General features: G+C 44.7%; 1 long non-coding RNA gene across 5 annotated transcripts in view; it reads left to right on the plus strand.

The window, feature by feature from the left end:
- Positions 1-3,713: 3,713 nt before the first annotated feature.
- LOC307181352 overlaps positions 3,714-20,823 on the plus strand; it is a 1,649,813-nt gene continuing 1,632,703 nt past the window's right edge. The window contains exons 1-2 of one of the 5 annotated variants that reach the window (XR_013826479.1): positions 3,714-3,756; positions 7,052-7,203. This is a non-coding gene — a long non-coding RNA (uncharacterized lncRNA). Of the gene's footprint in view, positions 3,757-4,017; positions 4,033-7,051; positions 7,204-11,552; positions 11,568-13,116; positions 13,148-18,584; positions 18,600-20,823 lie in introns of those variants that run through there. The other 4 variants (XR_013826480.1, XR_013826505.1, XR_013826506.1 and 1 more) reach the window with 4 other exon arrangements.

The raw sequence follows: 20,823 nt of genomic DNA on the forward strand, positions 1-20,823 counted from the left end.
ATAAGTGATATCTTATGATATGTTTCTTTTTCTGTTTGACTTATTTCAAGTAGTATTATCGGACCTAAATCCACTCTTTATCCTTCTACTAGCCTTATTACATTGATTTCATGGTGAAGAGATATTCCATTGTACATAAGTACCACATCTTCTTTATCCATTGTTCTCTTTCCTGGGATATTTAAGGTGTACTGAAGTTGAGGTTCTTGTAAACAGAGTAGCCCTAAACTGTGGTGTGCTTGTGTCTTGTTGATTTTTAGACTTCCCTAGATATACTCCCATGATTGGAAGTGTCCTATGCTCTGTAGCTCTGTTTTTTAGATGATTTAGGAACCACCATACACTTCTCCAGAGTGGCTCTCGGCAGTTCACACACTGCCCATCAGCGTATAAAGGCTCCCTGTTCTCCATGGCCTGTCCTGCATTTCTGGTTTTTACAATTTTTTAGGATGGCCCTTTTGACCGGTGGGAAGTGAGACTTCTTTGTTGTGCACATTTGCATTGCTTGCTTGCTTCGTTGCCCATAAAGTGCGTATGCGTTTTTTCCTGGATATAATCAGGAAAAAACGCATACGCCCTTTTGGGCCAACTGCATCATTGTCGAAATTCTGCCGCTTTTCATGTGCGTTAAAGACGAGTCCAATCTATCTCTTGAAATCTGTTTCTTGCAATTCTGTCTTGCATTCAGATCCTCTTCTTTGCCTTACCTCAACATATTTTTGGACGTTAGTTTTCATTTATAACTCTGCAGGTTTGTGAATTGCAGTGACCCTGAGCTCCATTTTTTAAGTTGCTCTTTTGTGAGCTGGCCTCAAACCCGCAGGATTGCTTCAGGCCCTATTTTGGCTCCGGCGAGGCAGGCTGAGCCTTTCTTTAATTCTTATTCTTAATGGGAAATTAGAGTGATATGTGCCCGTCCAAACCCCTACAACTCTTCTCTCATTGGTTCCCCCTCTTCCCGTTCATCCTCCTCACAATTTGCAAAATGTGTGAAACAGAAGTTTAAATGTGCTGATTCTCCAAGTGGGGAGATTCTAAGTAGCGTGGCTGGAATGGTGAACAGGAGCACCAGGAGAGGATAAATGAGGTGCATTTTAGACACATCTCCCGATCACATGGTGTACAGTCCTCTGGGTTTTCCATGCATGTTTTAGCTGTAGGAAGATCCCTTGAACCTGCAGATTTGGGACCCATTGAATGGGTACCAGGTAGTATTACTTTAAAGGGTGTGCATTTCCTCACCCAACCTCACATTTCTCTTAGCGCAAACAGTTTCCAGCCTTATGTCTCATCCTGCTGTGGGTCTAGATGTGTTCAATCCATGTTGCATCACCGTCCCTGAGGAAAAGTTGTAAGAGGTTTTCTCTGTCTCTCTGTCGTTTATTTTTTTCAATTTATTACTATATTTGTTACAGCTGATTTTCAAAGCTCTGTTTCTTGCTGCTGTACATCCACTTGATTCGCGTACAGAGAGACATCAATAAATTCTTTTTCAGATTCTTACCAGTCGTATATATTCTTTTCCGGTGACTTGAGTGTGCTGAGTGCAGTTCTTTTAGCTACCGTGTAGGCCTTGTTGATTATCAGTTTGGTATTTGGAATGGTATCTTTGCTAATTTCAACCTCCTGGATGATGCCTCACCCCTCCCCACCTTTCCCGTTTAGCAGCCTTATGCGTGTTTTCTACATATTTGACTATGTTTTTGTTTTGTAATTTATTTCATGTGTAGCCATTTTGGATTCCACCTTTAAGTGATATCTTATGATATGTGTCTTTTTCTTTTTGAATTCTGTCACTTAGAATGATCATACGTAACTCCTCCGGAGTCGTTACAACTGGCCATATTTCATTGATTTCCAGGCTGAATAATATTCCACTCTACCTAAGTACCACATCTCTATCCATTTTTTCCCTCCAGAGACATTTAAGTTATATCCTAGTCGAGGATCTTTTAAACAGAGAGGGGGTAAACATTGGGGTGCCTGTGTCCTCTCGATTTTTGTTTTTCCCAAGATATACGCCCATGAGTGCAAGTGCCCTATGCTCTGTAGCTCATTTTTTAGATGCTTTAGTAAACACAATACACTTCTCCAGAATGGCCGTTGGCAATATACATTTCCACTATAAGTCTCACAGGGCTCCCTCTTCTCGTTGCCCTGTCCTGCATTTCTGTTGTTTACGCTTTATGAGGATGGCTCTTCTGACTGATGCGAAGTGATATCTTTTGTAGTATTGACTTCCAGTGCCCACCTGTTTGGTTGGCTAAAAAAGTGTATGCCCTTTTCTTGAATATATACAGAAAAGAACGCATACACCCTTTTTGGCCAACTGCAATGTTGGCAATGTTCAGCTCCTTTTCTTGTGCTTAATGGCGAGTCCTTTCTACCTCCTCAAATCCCTTTCCTGCCATTCTCCCTTGCTTACAAGTCCTTTTCTCTGACTTTCCTCAAGACATTTTTCAGTGATGGATATTTTCAACTCTGCAGTTTCGTGAATTTTACTGCCCCTGAGTTCCATTGTTCAACTCGTGTTTATGGGAACTGGCCACAAAGCAGCGGGATTTCCTCAAGCCCTATACTGTTTCCATGGGCAACCCTAGCCTTTGGTCAATTCGTCTTCCTGATTGGAAATTAGAGTGACATGTGCCTGTCTGAACACCTAGGACTTGTCTCTCATTGTTCCTCATCCTTCCGCTTCATCCTCTGGACAAATTCCAAACTGTACGCAACAGGATGTTGACAGTGCTGACATCTCCAAGTGGGGAGACTGTTAGTAAAGACGCTGGAGGGGTGAACCCGAGCACCAGGAGATGAGGAGATGAGATGCCTTTTCCAAACTCTTCCCGATCAGACGGTATACCATCCTCTGGGTGTGACAGACATGTTTTAGCAGTAGGAAGAGTCCCATTCATGTAAGGAGAACACCAGGGCTTTTTCAAAATCAGTGTCTCTCCAAAACCCAAACTGGGGAAGTTTTTAAGCTACGGCTACACATATGTTCATTAAGGGCCTTGGGGAGTAGGCAGAGTCCAAACTTTAGATGATTGAAGTCTTCAGGGTCAGAAGCACTCACCACCAGCTTCCCTTAGGCTACACTTTAACTGTCATTGATAGATGATGTCAATAAAAATATCTATTCTTTTTCAGATTATTTCCCCTTATAGGTTATTGCAAAATGTTGAGTGTAGTTCCCTGTGCTATACAGTAGTTCCTTGTTGATGATCTATTTTATACATAGCAGTGTGTATGTGTTCATTCCAAACTGTTAATTTATCCCTCCTCCCACCTTTCCCCTTTGGTAATAATAAATTATAAGATTTTATACTTCTCAGAAATGGGGGAGCTGAAAGAGAGGTATCATTTTCAATGGAAAAGCATTTAAAACAAGATTGAAGGTTTAACCAAGATTATTAGCTGTACATCCTTGGAAAGAAATCACTTCGTTTCTCTAATATTGACCTGACAAATAAGACAAACCTTTTCACTGAACTTGCTTATAAAAAGTGATGGAAATATCAAATGGAAGTGTTAAAAACATCTTATTTTACCCGAGCCTTATACACTGTTCTATGTTAACTACAGTTTGGCTCACACATCTGTTCATTGAGGTTACAATAGTCTCAATTTCTGTTACTGATCCTCCAGAGTGGACCCCAACAAGTGTCCCCCTGCCCAGTGTCATTGGGGCCAAGAGATCGAGACTGAGTTTGGTTCACAAGCAAAGGAAACTTTATATTTTGATCAGAGAATGGAGAGGTGAGAGCATGCACTACCCCGTGGGCTGTGGGCTGGGCTGCTGTGTAGAGATCCTGTCAGAGTCAGTGGGAGGGAGGGAGGCGGCGGAGCTCTCGAGGGCCGGGTTGGCTGTAGCTCAGGCTCTATATCGTGGAGTCTGCACTGGGCCCCAGGAGCTGAGGTGTCGACCCAGCCATTCTGCACTAGGAAATCTGGTCTGAAGTGCCGGGTGTGGAACCTCTGCATGCGGGACCCTAGGAGCACGTGAAATTAGACAAAGCACAAAGGATAAAAAAGGTTAGACTTGACTTTATTGCCCAGATTCTATTTTTATCTCCCAGGGATTTTTAATGGGCTTTGCTGGGGACAAACCCCTCCTCTGCCTTTTGTCCCGTTCCTCATTCTTGGAGTGCTGAGGGTGCAGACCCTTCTTCTGTAACTGCTGAGTGCTGAGTTGGGAGCCCTCATACCCTGGGGCGAGGGTCAGAGCTTCTCCCCAGCAGCCTCCCGGTGACGTTGATTGTCCCCAGGACCCCTGCCTCCCTGCTCGTCCACCTGAGCACCAGCATTGGAAGTGTTATAGATTCTAATGACCTTTAAGGGTCCAGGAAAGAGATGTGCAGAGACGCTGTGGGGGCCGGTTTCACCCCGCCCCACATTTGTTCGGCCACCTTAGGCTGACCGTCTCTGCCAGCCTAGATGCTCTGACCAGTAGTCTGCGCTTTCTTCAATTAGGCCCCTGAATTAACGTACAAACAGCACCAGGTGTCAGAGCCCTGCCCGCTCAACTCCCAGACAGTCCAGGGTCAGTGGTGACCAAGGACCATGATGGCTACTGAGTCAACAGCCTTTTGAAGTAAACAGGAGTCCAGCCGGTCTTATTGGCCACCATCATCACGGTGTCTGTAGGCTTTTCTATGGTGACAGTGTGGTATACTGTTCCCCCGCCAAGATTATTAGCTCCCCTCTGGGTGCAGTAAGTCCTGCAAGCAGTAGTCTACTCTTTTGGGACACACTCTTGTTGTTTTATGAGAGAAACTCCAGGTCAAGTGATGTTCACACGAGTCGTCATGGTGCCCTGTTGCCCCCGGTTATCTCTCTGGATGTTGGAGTTGGAGGGCCTCCTCACTCGAGGTCGGTGTGCCCACGGAGCGAACCCTGCAACTTCAGGGCATGGTTGGTGGTTAGGATCACCACGTGGGGTCCTTTTCCCTTAGGAGGGAGGTGGCCTTTTGGGCTGCTGATTTCCAGGTTTTTAGATACCGCCAGTATCTTGGCCAGATGTGGCAGTGGGCCAAGCCCCTTAGTGACCGTAGTTTATCCTACCTGGATGGCATTCTTGCATTGTTCCATTTCAAGTGGTCCCAGTTTTTGCACTAATTCTCCAATGGCGATTCATCTTTCACCGGGAATGTAAAGGTCAAAGGGTTTAGCTAAATTGGGAGTTCCAGGGCAAGGGTCTGAATTGACTGCTCTTTCCATTCTTGAAAGGCCACTTCTGGATTCTATTCAAAAGGATCATCATCTTTTCCTTTCAGTGTTTCATATAGAGGCCCAGCTAGTAGACTGTAGCTAGGGATCCAGAAGCAGCAAACCCTGGCCTCCCCAGGAACCCCTAAGCTGTCTTCTAGTTTTAGAAAGGGGTAAGGCTGAAAATGGTTTCTTCCCTTTCCTGGGATGGGCTTCTCTGACCTTCTGTGAGAATGAAGCCCAGGCAGGTCACCGCAGTCTGTGATATTTGAGCTTTTTCTTGGACAACTTCTATCCTTTATTGGCTTGGTAGTTCAGAGGCCTCCTTAGTAGGGCTGGTGATCAGAATGTCGTCTGCATATTGAAGGAGGGTTTCCTTTTCCAGAGGTAGAACTTTTAGGTCTTTAGCTAAGCTTTCCCCAAAGATGGTGTGGGAATTTTTGCACCCTTGGGGCCAGACGGCCCGGAAGTATTGTTTTAGTTGTATGTTGAGTCCTGCCACTCACAAGCCAAAATTTCTTGTGACTCTGGGACTAATGGAATACAAAAGAAGGCATCATTGAAGACTAATACAGAATACCATGTCCTGGTGGTTGGTAGAATGACCAGCAGGGTGTAGGAATTAGGAGCAACTGGAGGTATATCCTCGGTGGCTTCACTGACTGTCCTGACATCCTTTACCAGGTCCCCAGCAGCCCATGGGGCTCTCGTGGTCAGACCAATCCCAGAATATGGAGCTCACCTGGGCAGGTACCCCACCCCCACCCCAGCCCACGGGGCTCTCGTGGTCAGGCCCCTCCCAGGATACAGAGCTAACCTTGCAGGTACCGTGGCAGGGCTGGGCACACAGGAACCGTGCACATAGCCCTCATTGCAGAGCACCCCCAGCTCACCTGTCGCTCAGAGCTGACACAGAGCACCTCAGAGCAGGACTTGAACTAACAAACAGCAGCTGCGACAAGTCTGTGACCCTGGGCATCACTCCGTGAGGCCTCCCTCCACCTGGTCTTCCAGAGACTTCCACTGCACCCGGGGCACCAGGCCTCTGTCTCCAACCACCACCCACCCCTCCTCTGCCTGACTCCTGGGTTCCTCTCATTAGGAGAGGGTTTTCTTGAAGTTGTCTCCCACTCATGGGCCAGATAAAATGATTAGAAAACAAGCCAAAGCTGCAGCCCCTTGTCTATCCTGACTCTCAGGAGCCCACACCTGTTCCTTGGACCTGGCCGGTTCAGCAAGTTCCATTTTCTGCAACTGTGAGCCCCTGAGGGGTGATGATTGGCTGACCTGGGCAGCCTTACCGTGCCGGCCAGCCCTCCCCAGGTGTGCCTGGGTTGAGATCAATATAAATACCACTCCAGGCAGCAAGAGCCCCTGCAGCCGTGCCTGACGCCATTTTCTCTGCCCTGTCAGCAGTCTCGGGGCTGGGCTGGTGGGAGGGAGTGAGAGGCCACGGCTTTGTGGGTGGCCCAGTGTGAGTGGGGCTCTGCTGGACTTTCTGCAGCAGTTGCCAGGCTGCCACCTGCTAAAGAAGAGGATGTGTCACCCATACCTGCTGCTGGAATTTCTCCCTGGGCAGAGGTGAGGAAGGAAAAAAGCAGTGGGGGCAGGGACAGGACGGGTATCTCAGGCAGGGAAATGGAAATCTTCCAGAAGAGCACCCAGGGCCAGGACCATCCTGGCTGGCCTGCAGGCACCAAGTCGGCCGGCATGCTGTCACTCGTGTGGCTCTATGGCCCTTCCTCTAGGCTTTCAAGTCCTTGTATATATTCAGGTGTTTTACCTGGGACGGGTGGGAATAGTTCAGCAGCAACTGGCCTGGGGCTCAGCTCACGTTTACTCACAGATGCCTCGGCACGGTGCCCCAGCTTTGCAATGAGGACGCTTGTTGCGTGGGGGCTGCTGGCTGAATGGGAGACGATTCCCCACCACTGACCAACTTCAGAATTGTTTACAACTGGAGCAAGTGCCCTGATACGGTTTTCCTCTGTGGAACTGGTGGGTTCTGTGTTTTTTTTCTCTTTTTCGTTTTTGGTTCAAGGTAGATTTTATTCCTCTTTTTTGTATTTACAGATATAAGCATGGAAATAATTTATTCATATAAATACATGTATGTGCAGGGAATAATTGTTTTTTCTGTTTTATTTTTTAAATTTTACTTCTTTTTAATTTTGAATTTTATTTTATATTTTTATACAGCAGGTTCTTATTGGTTATCTATTTTATACATATAAATGTATACATGCCAATCCCAGTCTCTCAACTCCTCCCACCACCACCCCCCCAACAGCTTTCCCCCCTTGTTGTCCATACGTTTGTTGTCTACATCTGTTGCTCTATTTATGCCTTGCAAAATGGTTAATCTGTACAGTTTTTCTAGGTTCCACATATATGCATGAATATACAAGATTTGTTTTTCTCTTTCTGACTTACTTCACTCTGTATGACAGTCTCTAGATCCATCGACGTCTCTACAAATGACCCAATTTCATTCCTTTTCATGGCTGAGTATTATTCCATTTTATATATGTACCACATCTTTATGCATTCGTCTGTCTGTGGGCATTTAGGTTGCTTCCATTACCTCGATATTGTAAATAGTGATGCAATGAACATTGCGGTGAATGACTCTTTTTGATTTATGGTTTTGTCTGGGTATATGTCCAGTACTGGGATTGCTGTATCATATGGTAATTCTATTGTTAGTTTCTTAAGAAATTCCATATTGTTCTCCATAATGACTGTATCAATTTATATTCCCAACAATAGTGGAAGAGGGTTCCTTTTCTCCACACCCTTTCCAGCATTTTTTGTTTGTAGATTTTCAATGATGCCTATTCTACCAGGTGTGAGGTGATACCTCATTGTTGAATCCATTTCGTTGAGCAAGGGGTAGCTCTTGTCTATTACATATTTGGCTTATGGAACGGTATCTGTGCTAATTTCAAACTCTGCTTTTATGCAGCACCCCAACTCACCTTCCCCATTAAGCAGGCATAAGTTGGTTTTCTAAACTTGAGACCCTGTTCTGTTTTGTAATTCAGTTCATGTGTAGCCAAGTTCACATTCCGTGTATTAGTGATACCTTATGATGTTTCTTTTTCTGTGTGACTTATTTCACTTAGAATCATCGTGCCTCAATGCACTCATTATGCTGGTACGGGCCTGGTGACATAGATTTCATTGCTGAGTGGTATTCTGTTGTACATAAGTACCGCAACTTCTTTATCCATTATTTGCTCTCTGGGATATTTAACTTGTGCCGTAGAAGAGATTTCTGTAAAAAGAGCCATCCCAAATTTTGGGGTTGCTGTGTCTTTTTGATATTAATTTCCCTAAGCTATAGGACCATAAGTGGAAGTGCCCTAGGCTCTGTTGCTTTGTTTTTTAGATGTTTCAGGAAACACCATACACATCTCCCGAGTGTCTGTTGGCAATTTACATCCCGCCCATCAGCATAACAAGGCTCCCAGTTCTCCATGGCCTGTCCTGCCTTTCTGGGTTTTACACTTTTTTCAGATGGCCCTTTTGACCGGGGGGAAGTGAGACTTCATTGTAGTGCAGATTTCCTTTGCAAGCTTGCTTGGTTGGCCAAAAAGGGCGTATGCGTTTTTTCCTGAATATATTCAGGAAAAAACGCATACGCCCTTTTGGCAAAGTGCATCATTGTGGACGTTCTGCCTCTTTTCCTATGCTTTCAATGCAATTCCAGTCTACCTCCTGAAATCGGTATCCTGCAATTCTGCCCCGCTTTCAAGTCCTCTTGGCAGCCTTACTTCAGTATATTTTTGGACGATAGCTGTCATTTATAACTCTGCAGGTTTGTGAATTACAGAGACCCTGAGCTCCTTTCTTCAACTCGCTTTCTTTTGAGCTGGCCGCAACACCGCAGGATGGCTTCAGGCCCTAATATGGTTCCGGCACGGCACGCTGAGCCTTTGGTTATTTCCTCTTCCTGGTGGGAAATGAGAGTTAAATTTGCCCGTCCAGACACCTCCAGCTAGTCTCTCATTGGTTCTCCCTATTGCTGTTCATCTTCCGCAGAAATTGCAAACTGGGCCAAACAGGAGGTTAAAGGCGCTGACTCTCCAAGTCGGGAGAGTGTTAGTAAAGGGTCTGGAATGTTGCACCCGAGTACCAGGGGAGGAAAACTGAGACATATTTGAACACGTCTCCCGTTCACACGGTTGATCATACTCTGGGTTCCACATGCATGTTTCAGCTGAAGGAAGAATACCTTAAACCTGGAGAGTTGAGACCCGTGTAATGGGTACCATGCAATATGACTTCAAAGGGTCTTCATTTGCTCACCGAACCTCTCCAATCCTATCACTGCTGCGTTCATGCCCCTGTACACATGCTTGATTCTCTTTCGGAGACATAGCAATCCATAGGTTTTAAGATACTTACTAGTCAGGTACATTCTTAGGCGTTTAATATGCGGTGTTGAGTCCATTTCGATGAGCAAGGAGTAGCTCTTGTCTATTCCATATTTGGCTTAAGGAACTTTATCTGTGCTCATTTCAATCTCTGGTTTTATGCAGCACCCCAACTCACCTTTACCCTTAAGCAAGCATAAGTTGGTTTTCTAAATTTGAGACCCTGTTCTGTTCTGTAATTCAGTTCCTGTGTAGCCAAGTTTACATTCCGTGTATTACTGATATCTTATGATGTTTCTTTTTCTGTGTGACTTATTTCAGTTAGAATCATCATACCTGAATCCACTCATTGTGCTGCTAAGAACCTGATGACACAGATTTCATTGCTGAGTGATATTGCTTTGTAAGTAAATACCACAACTTCTTTCTCCATTTTTCACTTTCTGCGATGTTGAACTTGTACTGTAAACGAGGTTCTTGTAAACAGAGCCGTTCCAAACTTTGGGGTGGCTGTGTCTTTTTGATTTTAATTTCCCTAAGCTATAGGACCATAAGTGGAAGTGCCCTAGGCTCTGTTGCTTTGTTTTTTAGATGTTTCAGGAAACACCATACACTTCTCCCGAGTGTCTGTTGGCAATTTACATCCCGCCCATCAGCATAACAAGGCTCCCAGTTCTCCATGGCCTGTCCTGCCTTTCTGGATTTTACACTGTTTTCAGATGGCCCTTTTGACCGGGGGGAAGTGAAACTTCATTGTAGTGCAGATTTCCTTTGCAAGCTTGCTTGGTTGGCCAAAAAGGGCGTATGCGTTTTTTCCTGAATATATTCAGGAAAAAACGCATACGCCCTTTTTGGCCAAGTGCATCATTGTGGACGTTCTGCCTCTTTTCCTATGCTTTCAATGCAATTCCAGTCTACCTCCTGAAATCGGTTTCCTGCAATTCTGCCCCGCTTTCAAGTCCTCTTGGCAGCCTTACTTCAGTCTATTTTTGGACGATAGCTGTCATTTATAACTCTGCAGGTTTGTGAATTACAGTGCCCCTGAGCTCCTTTCTTCAACTCGCTTTCTTGTGAGCTGGCCGCAACACCGCAGGATGGCTTCAGGCCCTAATCTGGTTCCGGCACGGCACGCTGAGCCTTTGGTTAATTCCTCTTCCTGGTGGGAAATGAGAGTTAAATTTGCCCGTCCAGACACCTCCAGCTAGTCTCTCATTGGTTCTCGCTATTCCTGTTCATCTTCCGCAGAAATTGCAAACTGGGCCAAACAGGAGGTTAAAGGTGCTGACTCTCCAAGTGGGGAGAGTGTTAGTAAAGCGTCTGGAATGTTGCACCCGAGTACCAGGGTACGAAAACTGAGACATATTTGAACACGTCTCCCGATCGCATGGTTGATCATACTCTAGGTTCCACATGCATGTTTTAGCTGAAGGAAGAATACCTTAAACCTGGAGAGTTAAGACCCGTGTAATGGGTACCATGCAATATGACTTCAAAGGGTCTTCATTTGCTCACCGAACCTCTCCAATCCTATCACTGCTGCGTTTATGCCCCTGTACACATGCTTGATTCTCTTTCGGAGACATAGCAATCCATAGGTTTTAAGATACTTACTAGTCAGGTACATTCTTAGGCGTTTAATATGGGGTGTTGAGTCCATTTCGTTGAGCAAGGAGTAGCTCTTGTCTATTCCATATTTGGCTTAAGGAACTTTATCTGTGCTCATTTCAATCTCTGGTTTTATGCAGCACCCCAACTCACCTTTACCCTTAAGCAAGCATAAGTTGGTTTTCGAAATTTGAGACCCTGTTCTGTTCTGTAATTCAGTTCCTGTGTAGCCAAGTTTACATTCCGTGTATTACTGATATCTTATGATGTTTCTTTTTCTGTGTGACTTATTTCAGTTAGAATCATCATACCTGAATCCACTCATTGTGCTGCTAAGAGCCTGATGACACAGATTTCATTGCTGAGTGATATTGCTTTGTAAGTAAATACCACAACTTCTTTATCCATTTTTCACTTTCTGCGATGTTGAACTTGTACTGTAAACGAGGTTCTTGTAAACAGAGCCGTTCCAAACTTTGGGGTGGCTGTGTCTTTTTGATTTTAATTTCCCTAAGCTATAGGACCATAAGTGGCAGTGCCCTAGGCTCTGTTGCTTTGTTTTTTAGATGTTTCAGGAAACACCATACACTTCTCCCGAGTGGTTGTTGGCAATTTACATCCCGCCCATCAGCATAACAAGGCTCCCAGTTCTCCATGGCCTGTCCTGCCTTTCTGGATTTTACACTTTTTTCAGATGGCCCTTTTGACCGGGGGGAAGTGAGACTTCATTGTAGTGCAGATTTCCTTTGCAAGCTTGCTTGGTTGGCCAAAAAGGGCGTATGCGTTTTTTCCTGAATATATTCAGGAAAAAACGCATACGCCCTTTTTGGCCAAGTGCATCATTGTGGACGTTCTGCCTCTTTTCCTATGCTTTCAATGCAATTCCAGTCTACCTCCTGAAATCGGTTTCCTGCAATTCTGCCCCGCTTTCAAGTCCTCTTGGCAGCCTTACTTCAGTCTATTTTTGGACGATAGCTGTCATTTATAACTCTGCAGGTTTGTGAATTACAGTGCCCCTGAGCTCCTTTCTTCAACTCGCTTTCTTGTGAGCTGGCCGCAACACCGCAGGATGGCTTCAGGCCCTAATCTGTTTCCGGCACGGCACGCTGAGCCTTTGGTTAATTCCTCTTCCTGGTGGGAAATGAGAGTTAAATTTGCCCGTCCAGACACCTCCAGCTAGTCTCTCATTGGTTCTCGCTATTCCTGTTCATCTTCCGCAGAAATTGCAAACTGGGCCAAACAGGAGGTTAAAGGTGCTGACTCTCCAAGTGGGGAGAGTGTTAGTAAAGCGTCTGGAATGTTGCACCCGAGTACCAGGGTACGAAAACTGAGACATATTTGAACACGTCTCCCGATCACATGGTTGATCATACTCTGGGTTCCACATGCATGTTTTAGCTGAAGGAAGAATACCTAAAACCTGGGTAGTTGAAACCCGTGGAATGGGTACCATGCAATATGACTTCAAAGGGTCTTCATTTGCTCACCGAACCTCTCCAATCCTATCACTGCTGCGTTTATGCCCCTGTACACATGCTTGATTCCCCTTCGGAGACATAGCAATCCATAGGTTTTAAGATACTTACTAGTCAGGTACATTCTTAGGCGTTTAATATGCGGTGTTGAGTCCATTTCGTTGAGCAAGGAGTAGCTCTTGTCTATTCCATATTTGGCTTAAGGAACTTTATCTGTGCTCATTTCAATCTCTGGTTTTATGCAGCACCCCAACTCACCTTTCCCCTTAAGCAAGCATAAGTTGCTTTTCTAAATTTGAGACCCTGTTCTGTTCTGTAATTCAGTTCCTGTGTAGCCAAGTTTCCATTCCGTGTATTACTGATATCTTATGATGTTTCTTTTTCTGTGTGACTTACTTCAGTTAGAATCATCATACCTGAATCCACTCATTGTGCTGCTACGGGCCTGACGACATAGATTTCATTGCTGAGTGATATTGTTTTGTAACTGAATACCACAACTTTTTTATCCATTTTTCACTTTCTGCGATGTTGAACTTGTACTGTAAACGAGGTTCTTGTAAACAGAGCCGTTCCAAACTTTGGGGTGGCTGTGTCTTTTTGATTTTAATTTCCCTAAGCTATAGGACCATAAGTGGAAGTGCCCTAGGCTCTGTTGCTTTGTTTTTTAGATGTTTCAGGAAACACCATACACTTCTCCCTAGTGTCTGTTGGCAATTTACATCCCTCCCATCAGCATAACAAGGCTCCCAGTTCTCAATGGCCTGTTGCCTTTCTGGATTTTACACTTTTTTCAGCTGGCCCTTTTGACCGGGGGGAAGTGAGACTTCATTGTAGTGCAGATTTCCTTTGCAAGCTTGCTTGGTTGGCCAAAAAGGGCGTATGCGTTTTTTCCTGAATATATTCAGGTAAAAACGCATACGCCCTTTTTGGCCAAGTGCATCATTGTGGACGTTCTGCCTCTTTTCCTATGCTTTCAATGCAATTCCAGTCTACCTCCTGAAATCGGTTTCCTGCAATTCTGCCCCGCTTTCAAGTCCTCTTGGCAGCCTTACTTCAGTCTATTTTTGGACGATAGCTGTCATTTATAACTCTGCAGGTTTGTGAATTACAGTGCCCCTGAGCTCCTTTCTTCAACTCGCTTTCTTGTGAGCTGGCCGCAACACCGCAGGATGGCTTCAGGCCCTAATCTGGTTCCGGCACGGCACGCTGAGCCTTTGGTTAATTCCTCTTCCTGGTGGGATGTGAGTGTTAAATTTGCCCGTCAGGACACCTCCAGCTAGTCTCTCATTGGTTCTCGCTATTCCTGTTCATCTTCCGCAGAAATTGCAAACTGGGCCAAACAGGAGATTTAAGGGATTGACTCTGAAGTCGGGAGAGTGTTAGTAAAGCGTCTGGAATGTTGCACCCGAGTACCAGGGTACAAAAACTGAGACATATTTGAACACGTCTCCCGATCACATGGTTGATCATACTCTAGGTTCGACATGCATGTTTTAGCTGAAGGAAGAATACCTGAAACCTGCAGAGTTGAGACCCGTGTAATGGGTACCATGCAGTATGACTTCAAAGGGTCTTCATTTGCTCACCGAACCTCTCCAATCCTATCACTGCTGCGTTTATGCCCCTGTACACATGCTTGATTCTCTTTCAGAGACATAGCAATCCATAGGTTTTACGATACTTACTAGTCAGGTACATTCTTAGGCGTTTAATATGCGGTGTTGAGTCCATTTCGTTGAGCAAGGAGTAGCTCTTGTCTATTCCATATTTGGCCTAAGGAAGTTTATCTGTGCTCATTTCAATCTCTGGTTTTATGCAGCACCCCAACTCACCTTTACCCTTAAGCAAGCATAAGTTGGTTTTCTAAATTTGAGACCCTGTTCTGTTCTGTAATTCAGTTCCTGTGTAGCCAAGTTTACATTCCGTGTATTACTGATATCTTATGATGTTTCTTTTTCTTGTGACTTATTTCAGTTAGAATCATCATACCTGAATCCACTCATTGTGCTGCTAAGGGCCTGATGACATAGATTTCATTGCTGAGTGATATTGCTTTGTAAGTGAATTCCACAACTTCTTTATCCATTTTTCACTTTCTGCGATGTTGAACTTGTACTGTAAACGAGGTTCTTGTAAACAGAGGCGTCCCAAACTTTGGGGTGGCTGTGTCTTTTTGATTTTAATTTCCCTAAGCTATAGGACCATAAGTGGCAGTGCCCTAGGCTCTGTTGCTTTGTTTTTTAGATGTTTCAGAAAACACCATACACTTCTCCCAAGTGTCTGTTGGCAATTTACATCCCGCCCATCAGCATAACAAGGCTCCCAGTTCTCCATGGCCTGTCCTGCCTTTCTGGATTTTACACTTTTTTCAGATGGCCCTTTTGACCGGGGGGAAGTGAGACTTCATTGTAGTGCAGATTTCCTTTGCAAGCTTGCTTGGTTGGCCAAAAAGGGCGTATGCGTTTTTTCCTGAATATATTCAGGAAAAAACGCATACGCCCTTTTTGGCCAAGTGCATCATTGTGGACGTTCTGCCTCTTTTCCTATGCTTTCAATGCAATTCCAGTCTACCTCCTGAAATCGGTTTCCTGCAATTCTGCCCCGCTTTCAAGTCCTCTTGGCAGCCTTACTTCAGTCTATTTTTGGACGATAGCTGTCATTTATAACTCTGCAGGTTTGTGAATTACAGTGCCCCTGATCTCTTTCTTCAACTTGCTTTCTTTTGAGCTGACCGCAACACCGCAGGATGGCTTCAGGCCCTAATCTGATTCCGGCACGGCACGCTGAGCCTTTGGTTAATTCCTCTTCCTGGTGGGAAATGAGAGTTAAATTTGCCCGTCCAGACACCTCCAGCTAGCCTCTCATTGGTTCTCGCTATTCCTGTTCATCTTCCGCAGAAATTGCAAACTGGGCCAAACAGGAGGTTAAAGGGACTGACTCTCCAAGTGGGGAGAGTGTTAGTAAAGCGTCTGGAATGTTGCACCCGAGTACCAGGGGAGGAAAACTGAGACATATTTGAACACGTCTCCCGATCACATGGTTGATCATACTCTAGGTTCCACATGCATGTTTTAGCTGAAGGAAGAATACCTTAAACCTGGGTAGTTGAAACGCGTGGAATGGGTACCATGCAATATGACTTCAAAGGGTCTTCATTTGCTCACCGAACCTCTCCAATCCTATCACTGCTGCGTTTATGCCCCTGTACACATGCTTGATTCTCTTTCGGAGACATAGCAATCCATAGGTTTTAAGATACTTACTAGTCAGGTACATTCTTAGGTGTTTAATATGCGGTGTTGAGTCCATTTCATTGAGCAAGGAGTAGCTCTTGTCTATTCCATATTTGACTTAAGGAACTTTATCTGTGCTCATTTCAATCTCTGGTTTTATGCAGCACCCCAACTCACCTTTACCCTTAAGCAAGCATAAGTTGGTGTTCTAAATTTGAGACCCTGTTCTGTTCTGTAATTCAGTTCCTGTGTAGCCAAGTTTACATTCCGTGTATTACTGATATCTTATGATGTTTCTTTTTCTGTGTGACTTATTTCAGTTAGAATCATCATACCTGAATCCACTCATTGTGCTGCTAAGGGCCTGATGACATAGATTTCATTGCTGAGTGATATTGCTTTGTAAGTAAATACCACAACTTCTTTATCCATTTTTCACTTTCTGCGATGTTGAACTTGTACTGTAAACGAGGTTCTTGTAAACAGAGCTGTTCCAAACTTTGGGGTGGCTGTGTCTTTTTGATTTTAATTTCCCTAAGCTATAGGACCATAAGTGGAAGTGCCCTAGGTTCTGTTGCTTTGTTTTTTAGATGTTTCAGGAAACACCATACACTTCTCCCGAGTGGTTGTTGGCAATTTACATCCCGCCCTTCAGCATAACAAGGCTCCCAGTTCTCCATGGCCTGTCCTGCCTTTCTGGATTTTCCACTTTTTTCAGATGGCCCTTTTGACCGGGGGGAAGTGAGACTTCATTGTAGTGCAGATTTCCTTTGCAAGCTTGCTTGGTTGGCCAAAAAGGGCGTATGCGTTTTTTCCTGAATATATTCAGGAAAAACCGCATACGCCCTTTTTGGCCAAGTGCATCATTGTGGACGTTCTGCCTCTTTTCCTATGCTTTCAATGCAATTCCAGTCTACCTCCTGAAATCGGTTTCCTGCAATTCTGCCCCGCTTTCAAGTCCTCTTGGCAGCCTTACTTCAGTCTATTTTTGGACGATAGCTGTCATTTATAACTCTGCAGGTTTGTGAATTACAGTGCCCCTGGGCTCCTTTCTTCTACTTGCTTTCTTTTGAGCTGGCCGCAACACCGCAGGATGGCTTCTGGCCCTAATCTGGTTCCGGTACGGCACGCTGAGCCTTTGGTTATTTCCTCTTCCTGGTGGGAAATGAGAGTTAAATTTGCCCGTCCAGACACCTCCAGCTAGCCTCTCATTGGTTCTCGCTATTCCTGTTCATCTTCCGCAGAAATTGCAAACTGGGCCAAACAGGAGGTTAAAGGGACTGACTCTCCAAGTGGGGAGAGTGTTAGTAAAGCGTCTGGAATGTTGCACCCGAGTACCAGGGGAGGAAACCAGAGACATATTTGAACACGTCTCCCGTTCACATGGTTGATCATACTCTGGGTTCCACATGCATGTTTTAGCTGAAGGAAGAATACCTTAAACCTGGAGAGTTCAGACCCGTGTAATGGGTACCATGCAATATGACTTCAAAGGGTCTTCATTTGCTCACCGAACCTCTCCAATCCTATCACTGCTGCGTTTATGCCCCTGTACACACGCTTGATTCTCTTTTGGAGACATAGCAATCCATAGGTTTTAAGATACTTACTAGTCAGGTACATTCTTAGGGGTTTAATATGGGGTTTTGAGTCCATTTCGTTGAGCAAGGAGTAGCTCTTGTCTATTCCATATTTGGCTTAAGGAACTTTATCTGTGCTCATTTCAATCTCTGGTTTTATGCAGCACCCCAACTCACCTTTCCCCTTAAGCAAGCATAAGTTGGTTTTCTAAATTTGAGACCCTGTTCTGTTCTGGAATGCAGTTCCTGTGTAGCCAAGTTTACATTCCGTGTATTAGTGATATCTTATGATGTTTCTTTTTCTGTGTGACTTATTTCAGTTAGAATCATCGTACGTGAATCCACTCATTATGCTGCTACGGGCCTGATGACATAGATTTCATTGCTGAGTGATACTGCATTGTACGTAAGTACCACAAGTTCTTTATCCATTTTTCACTTTCTGCGATGTTGAACTTGTACTGTAAACGAGGTTCTTGTAAACAGAGGCGTCCCAAACTTTGGGGTGGCTGTGTCTTTTTGATTTTAATTTCCCTAAGCTATAGGACCATAAGTGGCAGTGACCTAGGCTCTGTTGCTTTGTTTTTTATTTGTTTCAGGAAACACCATACACTTCTCCCGAGTGTCTGTTGGCAATTTACATCCCGCCCATCAGCATAACAAGGCTCCCAGTTCTCCATGGCCTGTCCTGCCTTTCTGGATTTTACACTTTTTTCAGATGGCCCTTTTGACCGGGGGGAAGTGAGACTTCATTGTAGTGCAGATTTCCTTTGCAAGCTTGCTTGGTTGGCCAAAAAGGGCGTATGCGTTTTTTCCTGAATATATTCAGAAAAAACGCATACGCCCTTTTTGGCCAAGTGCATCATTGTGGACGTTCTGCCTCTTTTCCTATGCTTTCAATGCAATTCCAGTCTACCTCCTGAAATCGGTTTCCTGCAATTCTGCCCCGCTTTCAAGTCCTCTTGGCAGCCTTACTTCAGTCTATTTTTGGACGATAGCTGTCATTTATAACTCTGCAGGTTTGTGAATCACAGTGCCCCTGAGCTCCTTTCTTCAACTCGCTTTCTTTTGAGCTGGCCGCAACACCGCAGGATGGCTTCAGGCCCTAATCTGGCTCCGGTACGGCACGCTGAGCCTTTGGTTATTTCCTCTTCCTGGTGGGAAATGAGAGTTAAATTTGCCCGTCCAGACACCTCCAGCTAGTCTCTCATTGGTTCTCGCTATTCCTGTTCATCTTCCGCAGAAATTGCAAACTGGGCCAAACAGGAGGTTAAAGGCGCTGACTCTCCAAGTGGGGAGAGTGTTAGTAAAGCGTCTGGAATGTTGCACCCGAGTACCAGGGGAGGAAAACTGAGACATATTTGAACACGTCTCCAGATCACATGGTTGATCATACTTGGGTTCCACATGCATGTTTTAGCTGAAGGAAGAATACCTTAAACCTGGAGAGTTGAGACCCGTGTAATGGGTACCATGCAATATGACTTCAAAGGGTCTTCATTTGCTCACCGAACCTCTCCAATCCTATCACTGCTGCGTTTATGCCCCTGTACACACGCTTGATTCTCTTTTGGAAACATAGCAATCCATAGGTTTTAAGATACTTACTAGTCAGGTACATTCTTAGGCGTTTAATATGGGGTGTTGAGTCCATTTCGTTGAGCAAGGAGTAGCTATTGTCTATTCCATATTTGGCTTAAGGAACTTTATCTGTGCTCATTTCAATCTCTGGTTTTATGCAGCACCCCAACTCACCTTTCCCCTTAAGCAAGCATAAGTTGCTTTTCTAAATTTGAGACACTGTTCTGTTCTGTAATTCAGTTCCTGTGTAGCCAAGTTTACATTCCGTGTATTAGTGATATCTTATGATGTTTCTTTTTCTGTGTGGCTTATTTCAGTTAGAATCATCGTACCTGAATCCACTCATTGTGCTGCTAAGGGCCTGATGACACAGATTTCATTGCTGAGTGATATTGCTTTGTAAGTAAATACCACAACTTCTTTATCCATTTTTCACTTTCTGCGATGTTGAACTTGTACTGTAAACGAGGTTCTTGTAAACAGAGCCGTTCCAAACTTTGGGGTGGCTGTGTCTTTTTGATTTTAATTTCCCTAAGCTATAGGACCATAAGTGGAAGTGCCCTAGGTTCTGTTGCTTTGTTTTTTAGATATTTCAGGAAACACCATACACTTCTCCCGAGTGGTTGTTGGCAATTTACATCCCGCCCATCAGCATAACAAGGCTCCCAGTTCTCCATGGCCTGTCTTGTCTTTCTGGATTTTACACTTTTTTCAGATGGCCCTTTTGACCGGGGGGAAGTGAGACTTCATTGTAGTGCAGATTTCCTTTGCAAGCTTGCTTGGTTGGCCAAAAAGGGCGTATGCGTTTTTTCCTGAATATATTCAGGAAAAAACGCATACGCCCTTTTTGGCCAAGTGCATCATTGTGGACGTTCTGCCTCTTTTCCTATGCTTTCAATGCAATTCCAGTCTACCTCCTGAAATCGGTTTCCTGCAATTCTGCCCCGCTTTCAAGTCCTCTTGGCAGCCTTACTTCAGTCTATTTTTGGACGATAGCTGTCATTTATAAGTCTGCAGGTTTGTGAATTACAGTGCCCCTGAGCTCCTTTCTTCAACTCGCTTTCTTGTGACCTGGCCGCAACACCGCAGGATGGCTTCAGGCCCTAATCTGGTTCTGACATGGCACGCTGAGCCTTTGGTTAATTCCTCTTCCTGGTGAGAAATGAGAGTTAAATTTGCCCGTCCAGACACCTCCAGCTAGTCTCTCATTGGTTCTCGCTATTCCTGTTCATCTTCCGCAGAAATTGCAAACTGGGCCAAACAGGAGGTTAAAGGGACTGACTCTCCAAGTCGGGAGAGTGTTAGTAAAGCGTCTGGAATGTTGCACCCGAGTACCAGGGGAGGAAAACTGAGACATATTTGAACACGTCTCCCGATCACATGGTTGATCATACTCTAGGTTCCACATGCATGTTTTAGCTGAAGGAAGAATACCTTAAACCTGGAGAGTTGAGACCCGTGTAATGCGTACCATGCAATATGACTTCAAAGGGTCTTCATTTGCTCACCGAACCTCTCCAATCCTATCACTGCTGCGTTTATGCCCCTGTACACATGCTTGATTCTCTTTTGGAGACATAGCAATCCATAGGTTTTAAGATACTTACTAGTCAGGTACATTCTTAGGCGTTTAATATGCGGTGTTGAGTCCATTTCTTTGAGCAAGGAGTAGCTCTTGTCTATTCCATATTTGACTTAAGGAACTTTATCTGTGCTCATTTCAATCTCTGGTTTTATGCAGCACCCCAACTCACCTTTCCCC

Source organism: Stenella coeruleoalba (assembly GCF_951394435.1).
Source record: "Stenella coeruleoalba genome assembly, contig: scaffold_48, whole genome shotgun sequence".
In the NCBI taxonomy this organism is placed as follows: Eukaryota; Metazoa; Chordata; class Mammalia; order Artiodactyla; family Delphinidae; genus Stenella; species Stenella coeruleoalba.